The sequence below is a fragment of the Manduca sexta genome, chromosome 18, assembly GCF_014839805.1.
Source record: "Manduca sexta isolate Smith_Timp_Sample1 chromosome 18, JHU_Msex_v1.0, whole genome shotgun sequence".
Lineage (NCBI taxonomy): Eukaryota > Metazoa > Arthropoda > Insecta > Lepidoptera > Sphingidae > Manduca > Manduca sexta.
This window is the reverse complement of record NC_051132.1, coordinates 7,106,746-7,119,687: the sequence shown is the minus strand read 5'-3', so window position 1 is coordinate 7,119,687 and position 12,942 is coordinate 7,106,746. Positions and strand designations below refer to the sequence as shown.

Genomic DNA, 12,942 nt, shown 5'->3' with positions numbered 1-12,942 from the left:
CACAAATAGCAACGCGGGGACCGCGCTCGACGGTGTCGACACAATTAAACGTACCTACATCAGTCAGTTTCATTCAGCCGTTTATCGCGGGTTAAATAGGGCGTAGGGCGCACCCATAGGGTTGACAGATACATAAATAAACATCTTACGTATACACTGTACACACTCAATTCTCATACTAGAACTCCCGCGGAAGTTGATGATTACAAAATAATCACGATTTGATAGTAGATATCATAAATTCTGCAAATACATAAAAAATATACTCCTGCGGGCTAAAATTTGATGTTATGTTGCTATTCAGTATCAGAAAATCCAGAATGGTTACCACTTTACAAAGCATTCTTTCCTCTTATTTCTCAAACGTATTTATATTTTTCAACATAATTGTTGGAATGTTATCCCACATTCATACGTGGTCATGCTGGCAACCCTACACGCACGTGCACCGATACGGAATCGATTGTGAGAGTTGTGTGTTGCAAACGGTGGACGAACTTCCCACCTGTCTGTGACCCGTTTATGCGTAGCAATTCTCATGTGTATTGGATATGGATAGTGGCTGAATGTTAACAGGCATATTCATAAACCCTGTGTTGTGTGCGTTGTTATAATTTAATGTGAATGTGTTGTGATGGTGATTGTAAAGAGTAACGTGCGAGGCAAAATCCAACGAACGTGTACCTCACTGATTTTGTTTCTAACATCTTCCTAGTCGAACTCTACATCGAGATGTGAATGAAGTATACATGTTTTTGTTTTGTCAGCATAGGTACAAGTTAATGTTGATACCTTTTATTCATAGTAAACTGGGGGCTGATTAGGTATTTAAACAAATGGCTCTACTGTGATAAAAAAAATTAATAACATGATCCCAATTCCAATCTTCTTAGATTGTGTTATTAAATTGTTCACTTTCCATTTATGAGATTTTTATCCGTTACAGAAGTGGATACGGGAATGAATGTTGTGTTGATGAATATTTTTAAATGTTGGTTTTTGAAACTTGCCTTTTAACTAACTAAACATTTACAAGATATATGTCGAGGGTAACAGTTAGTTTAATAATGTAATTTAGGACCTAACATATATAAAGGTTAATGAACGCAAGGTTTACAGAGATGTTTGCAATCTGATAAATATTATTAACTAATATTTTTGCCATTTTGTTGAACAGTTCACAAACATACATTTACGATGACTACACCGCGCTAAGGCAATTTGTTTTAAAGGTAACTATGTTCGATACGTCTTGATGTTCTGTTAATTTACAAGTTTTAACAAACATAAACGCTAAATTACTATATTATAAAACACTTAGATATAATTTCTCGGTAACGTTTAATTATTAAAATGACTTTATAAAAACCAATGTTATATATTATTTGGCCGTTTAGTTCCATTCACGTACTTATTTCGTTACTATCTGATCGCCATTTATAAGTACGTCTGCCGTCTGTACACATACGTAATAATGAAAAGAGTCCCTGCTTTTATATTGTGTACAATATAAGAAATATTAGATATTATAAAGAACATTTATGTAAACTTAAATTATGCAAACCTATTATAATCTCAATATAATACATATAATACAATTTTATTTTAAAAAGATATGATAAATTGTCAAAACCACTAACGTGTCTGTTTCTTCTTTCCAGAATAACTTATTGTTGGTGGGTGTGGTTGAAGAGTTCCTGACGGATTTTTGTTTGGAAGAAGTGTGATAAAAAGTAAGTCCATTTGCTTTGTGTTTTTATAAGGCACTTTTGAGGCTATATTATTTTTTATTTATTTATACTACGTATTTTATATTTACGTATAAAGGTAAAGACAAAATAGAGACTAAATTTCTACAAGAAGAACATATTACGGAGGCAATGGTACTATGCTGGACACTTCTGTGTCCGTGACCCAAATACTCTGCGGGTAAGGGCTATTTAACTTGGTGAAGGTCATATGACTACATAAGTCATTTAATACTTAAGGTTTTATAACACTTGTTACATAGCCTTTTTCATTATTCGTTGTCTATTCACAGAAGTCGAACAAGACAATAAGCCAATTTCACAGAGAAGTATGATAAACGTCTATTTTTCATTCAATTATTTATTCAATATTTGTTCGTTCATACTAAAAAATAACAAGCGGAATGGATTTTGGGACGACCCTTGTACACAATCTTCGAGAGAGAAAGAAAATATAAATTACAATACAAAAAGTCCAAGATAATTAATTATCTTTTTTATTCTATAAATATTAAACAGTCTGGATTTTACCAGTTTTAACCAGTACGTTCTGTCAACGTTTTTCTAGTTATTATAATGTATACGTAGTATCACACAATGACGCAAACGTTATCAAACGTATAACTTTTTTACACGCGCCGCACGTTATGATAGTGGAAAGTTGGCATATTTGACTTGCATTAATTTAGCCATACACTGCTACACTTAAATGATTTAATTGCTAGAATAGGCTTGTGTGAATTACAAACATGTTGCTAAGCAAGATGTGTTTAACTGCATATTTTAGTCACGATTTCAATTAGTGTACTCGTATGTCGTGTCAGCAGGGTAAAGCGGTGAAGCGGTAAGTTTACTATTAATGTCTATTAATATCTTACAAATATAATAACTAGAAATACGACTCGACGTAATATTACGCATTACTTTTTAGCATGTTAGTTACATACTCGTTTATCGATGTTCCTTTTTAAGTCACTCGAGTTAGCCACGTAATTTATTCACTGACACACAGTTGGGAGGGTGTTGATTTTATATCGCGAGCACCCTATTGAAAGTGATGTTTAGAAATTTGACTCATAGGGGAAGAAAGTATGTGGAAAAGTTTGTTTGAAATGTTATAGTTTTCTAGTTATAACTTAATACCCGAACTTTAGATTTAAGTTGTACATATTATAATAACTAATTAATAAAAAAATCTATCTTATTTCAAAACTTAACATTGCGTTTCGTCAGGACAAAAAAGACAGTAATGTTGTTTTTTTTTTACAAATACTTAAAAGGTTGTATTAAAACTGGGAGTAATTCAGTGAAAAATTATTAAAGAAAAATATGAAATTTTATTGTCAACGATAGCGATTTCCAGTGAATAAAACACCTCACACCATTAGCCTCCGAAGACATAAACAGTTGTTATGTTTCCAATAGGCTATAAGAGAAAGCTTCGTTTTGTGTTAAAAATTGAAACGTACGATATCTATATGGAGAGCGTAGTGCAAGTTTTACGATCCTAATGCCATGTAATCGAAGCATGTGTCGTGTATCGTGTGTAATAACTGTGACATCAATACGAGTGGCCTGTGAAACGACGCGCGCCGCCTACATCAAAAGGCTCACAGATCGAGGGGTAATGAGGCGACGCCGAGTTGGCCAGTGCCGTTGCCATCTGAGCTTTTAAACACATCTAGTTATACACACAACATCGTGTACACTAACACACTTTACGGTTTGTAAACGATAACCTTATACTGTAATTATAGTTTTACTTGACACTTAAAACATTTTGAAGATTAAGGTTTTTTATATAATTATTTTAATCAGGATTATAATTTTCGTGAATTTAAGACTGTTCATTAGTCTATCTAAAGTTAAACTTAGACTGGCAAGTTCTTACAACGATATGCTAAGAGAGAGCCTCTAGATGCTTACACTACCGACAATACTTTAATAATTCTATAGACATTTGACTAGCTGCAAGACCTGCAAACTTCAGAATTTGCAAAAGCCGCCATTGTTTACACGGTAAAAATCACTTGCTAAAGTCAATTTCTGTTAGTTTTCTTACTAATAAAAACCTCAATCAATCAATATAACAAAATGAATTATGAAGTCTGATAAATGGAATGTTCGTAATTCGGTGAAGTAAAAGGTGGCGACGCGAAGCGAGATAGCATTGAGTCGTAGAAACAACGTGGTCGGTGTTATCCGCGGTGTCCGGCGCGGGCGAACGTAGGCAGGGTGAACGACCCGAGCGCGTCGCGTCCCGGCGCAGCGCGGTGCGGCGATCGAACGCTAGCCGTTCGCCGTTCGCCGCTCGCTCCGTCCCATTTCCACGACAAATTACTGAACTCGTACCCGGCCATCGCATCGCCTGCCACCGCGCCGCACTGTGCTTAACGCGCGGGTGTTTTCGTAACCGACACCGCTGTGCCACCGTCGCGGACCAGCAGTTTATTAATTTAATTAATTGCATTATAATTACTAATAGAAATTTGAGACGGTTTTAGAGCATGATTTGAGGGATCCCATAAGTAATTTGTTAGGAATTTTACGAAATATTTTTGCCATTTATGAATAAGTTTTATTTTTATAGGATTAGAACTTACCACCAGGAATAATATTTATTCTATTAAAAAATAAAAACATGCCAATCAGCCAATGAAGTATGTTCTGGAATTGGTAATCGGTGTTGATATTATTGAATATTAATGTCTTTATACACAATTATAATATTATTTTATAAACATTAAGCTTCTGAGTGTGGGCACGATAGCTACGTACTGTGTCAAATGCGCACACAAAAGATTTATCTTAATGCTTGTATCTAAATCTCAGTAGGTGGCACTTCTTTGTTTTTTAACTTATCCCGTAGTAAACCAACACCCTTGTTATATTATGTTATCGCGTGCCGGGCGGCCGCATTATGCTGACTCGGAAAATATTGTGTAGCTACACTAGGTTTTATTCAAAGCGGACCGGTCAAGTGCAGATTTGAATCGCCTATCTCGTTGATAAGCAATATATTTAGTCAACGATTGAATACAAATATTGGTGGGGTGTGATATTTATCATCGCATTATTCTAGGAGTGCCGCTGTCCGGTGACCGTTGAAGAATAAAATGTAGGTTGATAAGCTATAATGTATGTTTTTGTATTACCGTAATTCATGGTATAGCACGTTGGACGAATTACACGTAGTAAAATCGCGTTCAGTCATCGTGCAGATATGTAAATATTTATATTCTGTTGAATCACCTTCAAAAAATTATGCTAGTCTCAAATGGAATATTACAGTGAAAATTTCTGAGGTCGCCTGACCTACGTAATTTTAACAAGGCCGAGATATTTTACGATTGTACGGTAAGTATTAAATAGCATATTTTAAAGATGTTGGAAAGCATTGTGAAAAAACCTGAATACCTGGGTATTCTTAAGAATTCATGACATATAACAAGGTATCATTTCGCAATTGTAACGAGTTTTACTTAATTAAACAGGGGGCCGTAAGACTTTAAATTCCTACAAGTATAATAAAATACCTTAGTCGTCTTATTTGATGTGCTGGCACGAATGAGGAAGGTGCTATTTGCCTCTGCGGGATAACATGCAAATAATGAGTTTTTATCGGGGCTATAACGTAAACCGTATGGAATAGCTTATAATGGCATACAAAACCGCAAACAATGGCAACGCACGCGTTTCCACCTTAATTAAGTTCCGTCATGTACGAAATTTAATTGACGGCCGCCAAGTTTCCGCGCAACTCGGACTTTCCTAGAATTACGATCGTGTTTAGTTTTCTAATACCAAAACCGGCACGTGTCTTTTTACATTTCTGGCACGCGTTTGTATTAAAATGTTATGTGGCACGAAATAAATCCGAGTCTATGTTACATTACATATTCTGTGTGTGCAGGTCTCGGCGAGGACACGTGCACCGACACGCCGCACAGACGGCGGTTAATGTGTGATGTGCGCTTAGTAGCACAGTTTTGCGAATTATTTCCCGTTGTAAATATTCAATGCCGGGTTGGCAGCCCATTTTTGTACACCGCCACCGACACATACGCATTATTGCCGAAGCGAAGGGCTAGACAGAGGAGCAACTAATGCATCTTCTTTTCGCTGTGTGTATTCGATCCTCCCTCCCGCGATGTGATAGCGGGAGCATATCGAGCACAAATCTCAGGCCTCGGGTGACACTAGAGATTCAATACAGAAATCTTAGAGCGATAGTCGCTACACGTATGCCACCGAGGCAGTTGAGTTGCTACTTAACGCAGGCATAAGAAACCCTACCATAACCTTAACATATTATAAGAACCAGTACATACTAAACTAAAACATTGTACCTACATACTAAATCATAATTTATTTCACCACAATCCACATTACTAAAGTTGTATAAATCGGACGTACTGACTTCGCGAAGTGGTCTTGTCTAGAGAGGCTTACAAGAGATTCCATGTAAATTGGTTCAAAAACACACTCCACATTAACGTGAGGATTTAACTACATTGCACTAGTTTAGTTTCGGGACTTTGCCGTCATGTCTGCGGCGCGGTGCGGGTCGGGCTTCAGACGTATCTCGTTATAAAGTTTTCACTGGTATACATCTTGTGTAGATGTTTTTATGAGCTAATTCGTCTAGGGCTTGAAGTTTTTAGTAAGAGTATAGTAATGTTATGTGTTAATGAGCGCGCGTCTTACAAAATATCAAGCTCCCAGCTCAAAAAAAAATAGTTATAAAGGTATAAAGTTAAAAAAACAATGCTATCAGTGATGGATATGTTTATGTTTAAAATTAAATAATACAGAGTATAAATTAAGTGTCCTAAGCAGAGATTAAATTTGCAACAATTATTAATATATACAAAATTGTGTCGTCATTTACATACATTGTGTCTATGTTCTGTGTTGTTTATAGAACAGAATATTAATTACCAAAACAATGAATGTCATCATATTATCGAAACGTGCAATTACGGTTGCAAAATCAACATGCGAGAATCTAATTTTAAATTAATATCTATTTGCGAACAGTTTCGAGTAGATGACGTAAAGTTATATGTTTCGCGGTACTCAACCCTGCGTGCGTTGTCTGCGCAATGCGATTATAAATTAATTATTTAGTCGTTTATTAGTGCGACCATTATCGGAATGTATTTTGTAATGTACGACGATAACAGCCACACCTCGAAATAATTACATTACCACTTGTACCAGCTTACCTACCGACAAATGTTCTTTATAGTTTTTGTTAGTCATAAAATTATTTCAAACTGTAAACTTTAATAAACATATTGGGTATAAGATTAATATTTTATACATTTTTTTCGGGCAACATATTGAGTTTGGTTATAATCTAACGGAGACTAAACGACTACACAAATTAAGTTTTAGTTAAAATTTGTAGGTTTTTAGCATATCTGAATGGTGGCTCCTTCTTGCAGCATCCCCTGTCAATATCAGAGTTGTTTTTTAAAAAGCGGCCCAAAAGTTTCATGACCATTACAGATATAAAGAGCAGCGTAGCAGCTCACGTGGTAGGAAATATAATTTCTTACTACAAAAAATTTATAGGGTCGCATCCGCGAGTTTTGATCCGTACCGCACTAAGTCCTTGCTCTATTGACTTTTTAATATTTTGAAATCGAGTATTTAATTTTATAGATTCGAATATGGCACATATTTTCTCATATTGAAATAAAAAAACATTGATTATGGTTTTATTCGGCCTCAAGCCCGACTCATCTTATAATTATGTATCAACGGCAGACTACGTCAATTCGTATCGCTATTGGGGGCATGTCATGCGTCGCGTCCAATCAGAACGATATTTTCTGACAACAAACGTTTTTGGGAGATATATACCAATGACGGCCTGATTTGCCTTGATTGTTTATGCTGTTTTGGTTCGTGTGTTCTTATGCAGCGAATTACGGATCTGACCACGGAATTCATCAACTCTAGACTGGTCTATACTAGGATTCGTGATTAACACGACATGCATTGATATTAAAATCGTAATTCACTCTAAACCTAGCCGAGTATTTGCGAGAGCGTTTGTATTAATTTGAGTCTAGCCAAGAATTTATGTAGCTGCTTAATTACACTTAGATTTACTTGTATTAAAATTATGGAAACGAATATACTTAGCAGCGTATTTTTATGCGAATAAATATTTTCTGAATAAACTATCTAAACAACTTTAAAATTTGTTTAAAATATTCGCTCTCATAAAGGTTCGTTAACATTGATGTCAGGTTAAGTCGACAAGGAATTATAAAACTACGTCGTAAATAATGTGTAGATAGTATTCAAAAAACCTACTCACGTTTCCCCACACAATTTATCTTATCAATAACTGTGTTAATAACGCATACTTTATCCTAGTAGTCTGGTACGAGCGTATGTACGTGACCTTTCTACGTACCTAGAAGCTGCAGGAGTATTCAATGTTCGAATATTATGTTCAGTTTTTTCTTATAAATGAAAATTTCGCTGTCGGTGCAGTCGACCATACGCTTCTATTTTCAAAGCTTCACTCCGGATCTGTTGTGCGCACGTATAACCACAGTTTTTGTGGTATGCCTAAGGGGGAGCACACAAGAGTCAGCGCGGTACGAGAAACTTAGTTGCAAAAGATTTAATGGAAGTTGAGTCTCTCTTTGTCTAAGTTTGGCACTCGTCTGGCCGCGCCGCATAGCTCTCGTTTCATAACTTGACGCGATTGTAGGGCTGTCGGTTTTACTAACTTTCATTTGTTTTTCATATTTTATTACGAAAATAAACCTTACTTTATTCACGAATGACCAAACATGAACGTTTTTTTTAAACAGTTTATCACTTTTTTGCTATAGGTTGAAATTTAAACTGTTATACTTAGAAATATATCGTTAAATTTTAAAGTGTGCATCAATGTCAATGAAAATAAATATGTGCACCAATTATTCGTCGTAACTCGTATATGTTCCGTCCCATAATGTGATAGGAGGCAAGTCTATCGCCATATTGAGCACAGATTCCACACTCCGGGTTGAAATTCAGTAAAAAAAACAAAATCACATATCCTGCAATTCGATCTCGAGACATAAGGGTCAACTACGATTGAAATAAAATTACGCCACGGCGGCAGTCGTACAATACAATAAAATGTACTATTGCATGTATAATATATTTTTATCAATCCATGCGTACATACATATTTCACCCATTGAACTTACGAGTGATGAACGAGGTGCTTAGAATTGTGAGATCACTGTTTACTGTAAACAAATGCGTTGTCAATTGAAATGGGGCGCTAATCAGTAACAAAAGGATGGCAAAACTTTGAATTCAAATTTTTAGATCATTCACTATGACCTTATCGAGGCTATATTTACCAAGTACTTTACTTTTATATGAATATTCGAGTTTTAAAGCTATTACGCTACGGCCACAATAAAGTTTACAACAATTACTGTAAGACGTGATTCATTCAATCTTACAATTTAATGGTAATTAGGAGTACAACCCTGCTTTTAAATGTATATAATATAGTAGGGTTAGTCCGAAAGGGAAGTTTTATCGCTTGTGAATTTCATTATAACTTGGATGGGGCTTCTCTTCTTAATGCCTTTAAACGGGATTGTTGTCTAATTTGTACGAATTATGTCGAATTTCGTTAACGGGATTGTCGCAAGTTTAGTAGGCAATGTTATAATAACTTTAAAAGTAGAGCCTCGCTTTGGCTACATTTCTGTAAGGCATAAATGGACTGAATCGATCGGCACAGTACGTTTGTCTCATAGAAAGCCGATGTGAAGTGACAGCATGTTTCGTCTCGAATGGCAAGATGTTCAGAATTGTGTGTACATTGCAGTTCACGCAATATAATTTACATTGTTATTTTACAGGTTATATATAGAACGACTGACCGACTAATGGAAATGACCAATTTGGCTACTTTCTTACCTTGTCTAGACTTGTCACTGTATACCTACGTACGTGTAAAGATGTATTAAAAGTTTAATAATAATTTAATAATGGTTTTCTGTGTATTAACATACGGCATGCATACTTCTACGGGATCCAGAATATTTTCAAAAATTAGATACAATTTTCTGCACAAGGTTGTTGACTATTGCAAAAAGTAAAAACATATTAGTTCTCTTATTTTCCAATTGAAATGCTCACGCGTCCGATGGCAATAACCAAAGTAAAGTGCGTAATACACAAAGTTTGTCATTGAGATTAAAATTGAAAGGAATATAGAACTTCCGATCAGCTTTGAAAGTTCCTATGTTTTGTCGAGTAACGAGCTCAATTCAAAACTTTCGGCCTATAATATAGAACACGCGCTAGCTTACGTTTTGAGAGCTTGCTCGATACAACGTTGGCTGTGGGCGGTTTGTATACTTTACTATTTAAGATTGTGAGTTTCTGCGTTTGATGCGATTCTATCTTTAGTTGCGATAGATACTTATGTGTTCCTGATTGCGTTTATATGATTTCACTTTGACTTTTATACGTTGTTGAAGAAAATAATTGAATCGTTGAACAAACATAACTTTTCAAAGTGTGGTTTCACTTGTTTACATTTTTCACATGCGGGGTACTAGATGAAGTGTTTTGTTTTAAACCTTTATCCAAACTTAAAATGGTAGGCCGCAGGTTGCAGTATACGGCGGACGGCTAAAAATATATATTTACGTTGTGTTAAACATATAAATATTATTTCAACTAAGTTACATCTATTATACAGACCGGAGAGCATACCGATGTCGATGCCTCTTATAATTTGGTACAAGAGTGGCCGACTGTTCTAACGAGAAAGTCAACCAAGCGTAATCATATTGAACCTCTTCAGGGATACGACAGAAATCCAATCAAGCGGCGTGTACATCGTTCGTTGACGTATTGCTTTCGGCTCGATACTGTTATATATTGTATTTAACATTTATAGTAGTCCCCTCAAAATATATATAAATAAATTTAAATATTAAATACCCTGAGAGGCTTCCGCAGCCGGTTACGTATTGTTGATTTATTTATTGTAATAAACTAGTTTTACTATTATTTTTGTATGCATATATATATTATTATTTATTATATATTATAACACCGGAAAACCTTTAATTAACGTGTTAATAATTTAATATGAAAATCCAACATGAAGTATCGTAATAAAAATATTATTATCAATAGTATTTTATTGAAAAAAAAAAGAGGAAAAAAGGGTCAATTGTCATTAAGCATACAACCAACACAGATGTCTTAATCTGGTCGTGCATGTGACTCGCAGAGAAGAAATGGCAGTTAGATTATGATGCGTCACAAGTTGCCCGTTTGGCCTCGAGGAGAAAGTTTACTCGGGCGAGTTTGTACGAATTCCCCTCCCTCCCAACATTTCCGGTCCCCGTCTCCAACACCCCTGCGGCAACACCCTCTGCAGCCCGAACTGTCTGCACAGTTAGTAAGATCTTCTACACACCAGTTGAAAAGTAAAATTTAATGCACGTAAAGTTTTGTAGAACATGACTAAGTAATGTGTGTATAATGTGTTTTTTAAATATTACTCGTAGCTGTTCTGAACGTACTCGTTACCAAATGTATTCAGGTTGGATATTTTACTAGTCTGAATTTTAACAACAATACACCGCCTTTAAATAAGTAATGACGGTTTTTGATCTATACTTACTGGAATCTATGCCGCTTAGAACACAGGAAAGAATTTAAGGAAGGCAAAACATTATTATTGTGGATTCTATTTTTAGTTAGTTTGAATGTAAAGATTTAATAGCTATTGGATTTAATTATGTTCTATATAAACAGCAAGTCTGTTTACAGCCGTGTAACCATTGTTCAATCGTATCGAGGGGCAAATATATGATGCATTTAAGGAAAAATTATCTCTCGCCCCGCATCCATGAAATGTCCCCTTAGTTGTTGACTCGTCGTTGACGCATCGCCAAAAAATATGTTTTTTTGGTTATTTTATTCTACTAACAATAGTTGTGCTAAATATGTTTCCAAGCTCAGATATGTAGGATATCTTTCTGATTGAAATACGATAATTTTGTCGATAGTTGCATTTGTAAATGTTTAATGACATGGTTATGATACATATTTCATTTTGCCATAGTGAAGCTTCACATTTCAATACGCTGAGTTTGTGCTGAGATTTATAACAATGGAACGAGAATTTTTGTTTGTTTTTTGGTCGATAAACAAAAAGTTTGTGCCGCGTTGTTTTCGAAAGGGTTGTGCTTACTGAAGTGCCTATTTTTTTAAATTGAGATAATTGGCTTATATAGCTTCTGGAAAACCATTGCTTTATTTGAATAGCGTAACGGTTGCATTTAAATATCGAATTATGCTTAGTGTTAAAACGAAACAGGTGTGTATAATTAACAATTTGTTAAGGGCCGCGCGCGGTACTTTCTTTTTAATTTTCGTTACATTAATTTATATTATTTATAAAGATATAATATGTAGATGTTTTTTTAACTTGATTATGGACATCACTGCATACATTAAGTGCAGAAACACTCTTTCATGTAATAATGAATAATATCTATTAATATTTCCGTCACAGTGCTAACAAATAACAGTTCAATGTTACATATTAATATTTCGATGGGGCCATCCAAGTCGACTCCCAATCATACGAAAACATAATACTCAAAGTTTTTGTAATAAAAATTGTTACTGTTATCACCTCGATCATAAATCGGAACTCCGCCGTCGTTAATCTTAAGGAATGCATGCCGCAAACTGCCAAACTTTGGCAAAATTGCCTCCGTCGACGTCCGCTCGCAACTTGGCGCAAGCCACCCTACACTTGGCTCCCTTGTATCTTTGAATATGACTGAGAGCTTGCGCTATCAAACTCTGTTCGACCGTTGAATATTCAAATCGATTTCGTGTTGAATTAAGCCGCAAGTATTATACTAAGTAATTATACTAAGTATTGTACTATTTCTTTCATTATGGAATTATTTTATAGTACACACACATTTTTTTAGTACATTTTCTACCTATATTGAAAAATGAGCTCGTAAGTAGTTCTTAGTAGAATTTACATTTTTAATTTTTTTATTGTAGAATAGTACATATTATTTCCTCGTCTTATGGTAGGTGGACAGTATCTTATTTTAGTGAATCTACGTTGCGGCAAGATATGATTTAAAACGATCTCATGAAAATTGTCACG

At 35.2% G+C, this 12,942-nt stretch overlaps 1 protein-coding gene across 5 annotated transcripts in view; it reads left to right on the top strand.

Annotated features, from left to right (window-relative positions):
- Window positions 1-12,942, top strand: part of LOC115449436 (C-terminal-binding protein) — a 94,551-nt gene that overhangs the window by 50,272 nt on the left and 31,337 nt on the right. For 4 of the 5 annotated variants that reach the window (XM_037440227.1, XM_037440228.1, XM_037440230.1 and 1 more), the window contains one exon: window positions 1,662-1,733. The gene's annotated coding sequence lies outside the window, so the exon portion shown is untranslated. Of the gene's footprint in view, window positions 1-1,661; window positions 1,734-2,573; window positions 2,593-12,942 lie in introns of those variants that run through there. The other variant, XM_037440231.1, reaches the window with a different exon arrangement.